The sequence below is a fragment of the Balaenoptera physalus genome, assembly GCF_965194825.1.
Source record: "Balaenoptera physalus genome assembly, chromosome: 5".
NCBI lineage: Eukaryota > Metazoa > Chordata > Mammalia > Artiodactyla > Balaenopteridae > Balaenoptera > Balaenoptera physalus.
In genome coordinates, this window is record NC_138884.1 from 75,356,110 (window position 1) to 75,360,826 (window position 4,717).

Sequence of the window (4,717 nt, forward strand, 5' to 3'; positions counted from 1 at the left end):
CCGGCGTCCGCCTCGGCGTCGTGACGTCCTCGGGCAGGTTGAGGTGCGGCTCGCGCCCTCTTCCCATTGGACCCGGCGCTCCCGAGGTACAGGGCGCTGCGTGACCTTCCTCGCCTCGCATCCTTCTCGCGCTCCACCCGGCACCTTTTTCCCCTCTGTCTGCTCACGGTCCCAGAACCGCACGGCTCTTTCCTTCTTGTTCCCTCCTGAGTCTTTTGCCCTAATATCCAGTCCAGCCTGTCTCTTAGCCTTTCCTAGATGTCACGTTAGTTCGAACGCCCTGGCTACGTGGCAATTGCGGGAGCTGCCACTGCTTAGCCGGGTTCCGCACTCCTTCACCGATTCTCGGTGCCGCCTCCGACCCGGCGATCTACTGAGGACAATGTGCTTAGAGCGTCAGGATGCGATTATTTAAAACGAACCTCTGAGATGAGGCTTAGGAAATAACAAGAAAAATTTCAAGCCTTGTTTTAGATGTTGTTTGTTTGCCTATAATCGCCCCCAGACCAAAAACATCTAACAGTACCCTTTTACTGCAACGCCTTTTCGTTTTACGTGTTTTGTGCCACACCTATCTTAGACTGGCCTCTTAAAATGTTTGGCTTTTGAAATTGAGTGTTTAGGATTTTTGAAGGATGGGGATTGGGGTGGGCAAGCATAGGAAATAGGAAAGGATGATTGGTTGAGAATATTTTTACATCTTATTTTTTTAAAGTTGAGCTATTTAGTTATCAGAAGTGTGACTAAGGTTGTGCTAACCTTGAGGCCAAGGCACTATTATAAATACATATATATATATATATATATATATATATATATATATATATATATATATATATATAAGCCTGTACTTTGTGAAGAACTAAGGAAGGTTCTCAGTAAATACTGGAACAAGAAATTAATCTACCAAAACAATCTGTGGAAGAGCGAACAAACCTACTTTGAATTCACTGAAGATACAATGTTATATCATGGGTTAGTAAAGCTTTTGTCCATGCTGTTCCTGTCTGTAACTAACTTCCTCCTTTCTGTCGTTGTAAACTCCTACTCATACTTCCAAAACCTGTTCAGGCCTGACTGCTCAGAAGTCTTCCCCCAACACCTCCTCTTACAGAATTCATCACTCACTGTGTTGCTTCATGCTACTGTAGATTACGCATGCTTCTATTACTGTGTTAGTAACTAGGATGCCGGTACAGTTTGGCATACAACTATTGTGCCTCCCAGTTCATCCCTAGGATGCAAATGTTTGAGTCTCACAAACTAGTAGAGAACCCAGAGGTGTGAACTGTCCTCCCTCCAACACCCTCTCCTTTACACCTACAGCATTTGCTGAGCTTAAGAGGTACCTGAAAGGAAGTCTGGTGGCTCAGTCTAATGACTGAGACAGAAGGGTGAATGCAGCAACACTGGCCATGTGTCCTGGATTCCTGGAAGGTGCTTGGCTTATTTTCTGGAGTGGGCACCTACACTCCAGAGCTCTCTAACAGGAAGTACTCATGGCTGAATTCCCAGTCACGTTGGCAGCTGTGGCAATGAGGACTTATGGGTTAAGCTGCAGGATGCCTATGCACCAGCCACTGAGTGAGGGGTGGCTCAAGGGCAAGGCAGCAGAGCTCTTTAGCAGACAAAAACAGACATAAAGCCTTGTCCTCAGGGGGGACCTGCCCAGTGGGGTCAGTGTCAGAATCTTGGCCAGAGTGGGGCTCTTCCAGGCTGTTCCAGTGCACCCTGATCCAAGGGCCCTCAGGCTCGTCAGCCAGTTTAGGCTCCAGGTGTCAGATTCCAAAGTGATCAGCTCTTTCCATGCCCAGCAGTGCTACATCAGGGCTGGTTCTAGCTTTCACCACCTTGAGGATTTAGAGCTATCATTGTTCTATTCTTCACTGGTGACTAACTCCTTTGGAAAACAAAACAAAACAAAAAAACTAAAAACACAGGCAGTTTCCTGATACCTTTCTTGCAAACAGAGGTACTTACTTGACCCCAACCAATAAGGATGTAGGAGGCTCAGCAATTCCAAGATGATTTTTTTTTTTTTTTGTCCTGGCCTGCATAGATAGAGTCTCACTAAAATGCAATCACTGGTAGGCATCCTTCTGGTAAGAAACCCTACTATATGTGCATTACACTGTATTTTTTAAATATAAATTTTATTTATTTATTCATTTATTCATTTGTTTATTTATTTTTGGCTGCATTGGGTCTTTGTTGCTGTGCACGGGCTTCCTCTAGTTGTGGTGAGCGGGGGCTACTCTTCGTTGCAGTGCGCGGGCTTCTCATTGTGGTGGCTTCTCTTTGTTGTGGAGCACGGGCTCTAGGCACGCAGGCTTCAGTAGTTGTGGCACTCAGGCTCCAGAGTTGTGGCTCACGGGCTCTAGAGCACAGGCTCAGTAGTTTTGGCACACGGGCTTAGTTGTTCCGTGGCATGTGAGATCTTCCCGGACCAGAGCTCAAACCCATGTCCCTTGAATTGGCAGGCGGATTCTTAACCACTGCACCACCAGGGAAGCCCTACACTGTATTTTAATGTTTTTTTCCTTACTGAGCTTCAGATGGTAAGATTATGTCTTTTATCTTTTATATCCCTGGCACCTAGCTGATTTCCTAACTTGCTGATAGTGGTAGCCATCATGACAGTAGTAATAGTGGCAGGAAATCTTTACTGAGTGCTTATTCTGACCCATGCAGTGCACTCAATGTGTTACGTGAATGATCTCACGAGGCAGGTACTCTTTTTTTTTTTAATTTAATTTATTTTTTACACAGCAGGTTCTTATTAGTTATCTATTTTATACATATTAGTGTATACATGTCATTCCCAATCTCCCAATTCATCCCACCACCACCACCCACCCCGCTTTCCCCCCTTGGTGTCCATACGTTTGTTCTCTACATCTGTGTCTCTATTTCAAGGCAGGTACTCTTAAACTCGTTTTTACAAATGAGAAATTTGAGACAGCTCAAGTAACTTTCCCAAAATTGCACAGTTCGTAAGTGGCAGAATTGTGCTTGATATCTGCTTGTTGAACTTAACTGTGTCCTACTTACTAAAAAGCCAAATGTATAAAACCAGCCAATTAATGGTGAACATTTCCATTATCATTAGGGGAGAATGTCCTTTCTCCACTCCCAAGTTTCCATGAGGAGGATTGTTTCCTGGCTTCTGAGGCTTAACCATTTCACCTCTGATGATGGAAAGTAAATTTGGGCAGAGTAACTGAGCATACTGGGCTCAGTTCTGCCACCTTTGTCCTCTTGGAAGGTGCAGCCCACAGGGAAAAACAAGTTTCTGCAGCTCTCCCTGCGGTCTGCCCGCTCCCAGTCCAGAGCTGCTTGGAACTGGGTGGGGACAGCTCTTAATTCTGAAATTCAGTAGTAGCTCAGCACACCTGGCTCCCAGACCTAAAGTCACTCCTGGGGGCCTGTCTCACTCTTTGTTTTCTTCCTCAGCTTTTCAGAAGAAAGAGGTGATGAGCTATTTCCTGAGCTCTCTTAGAGACCTCTCCCTGCACTCCAGTATCATCAAAGGGTGAACATAAGCGTTTTAACATGAAACAGTCCACAGAGGAAAGGCCGGTTAGAAAAGCCAGGGCACGGAGTGATGAGAAAGGAGAGGGGGAAGCAGAAACCAGAAACTTCCTGCTAACAGTCAACTGAAGATCATTCAGAATTAAGAAGAAGGTGCTTGGCAAACTGAAATGTAAGTGAATGACAGAGAGCAATTTACAAGTTGCTGGACCTGCACAACTCTTTAAAGCACTTCTACTGTGTGAAATGAAGCCTGTCGCTACCCGTAGGGATGCGAAAACCCTTTAGATGATGGGGATCTGGACCTTGTAGGGCACCTCCACTGGTCCAGAGGAAAGGGGAACTGCCCTTTTAGGGTCATTCTTGGACTTTCCTAGGTTTCCACAAGCAGGCTGAAAATTCCAAAAAGGATGCTAAATATGTCTCCATGAATTCTTATTTATCCAACAATATGTTCATCATCTCTAGCTGTTTCACAGGCATTTCAAATAAAGCATGGGACAAAGAGTTCTCTTGATTTTCTTCCAAAAAGCTGTTCCTTCTTCAGGCTTCCATCTCAGTAGATGGAAGCAGCAAACCCCTTTAGATTCCTCTCATTTTCTCCTACTCCATATCCAATCCACTTGCCAAGTTCTGTTGTCTCTACCTCTAAAACAGATCCTGAATCTGTTCCCCTCTCTCTATCTCCACTATTACCACCTTGTCCAAACTAGGTGTCATTTCTTACTTGGACTGTTAAAATGACTCCTACTTGGCCTCCCTGCTTGCACTCTTGCCAATCTATAATCTAACCAGCATCCAGGGAGAGCTTTCAAAATTAATAAAAGTCATTTCATCCCCCTGTTTAACGTTATCTTAATGGCTTCTAAATGCCCTTATAATTAAGTGCAATTAATGCCCTTAGAAGAAGTCCAAGTCTGAATTAAAGTTCGATGTGATCTAACCCCTGCCTTTTGTGTGACTTCATCTCTTGGCTTTCTCTACCTCATGTGTCATGCCCAACCAAACTTTCTTCCACCTCAGGACCTTTGTAGTTGCTGTTTCTCAGAGTACTCTTTTTTCAGATCTTCTTTGGGTCATTCAGGGTGAACATCACCTCCTCAAAAGATAACTTCCTGCCCATCCATCTAAAGTAGATTGCTCCCTTCTCCCTTGTCACTCTCTGTCTCACCTTTTTTTTTCTTAA

At 44.7% G+C, this 4,717-nt stretch overlaps 1 long non-coding RNA gene across 1 annotated transcript in view; it reads right to left on the reverse strand.

Moving 5' to 3' along the window:
• Nucleotides 1–4,717, reverse strand: part of LOC309662098 — a 306,967-nt gene that overhangs the window by 154,845 nt on the left and 147,405 nt on the right. The gene's annotated exons all lie outside the window — the stretch shown is intronic.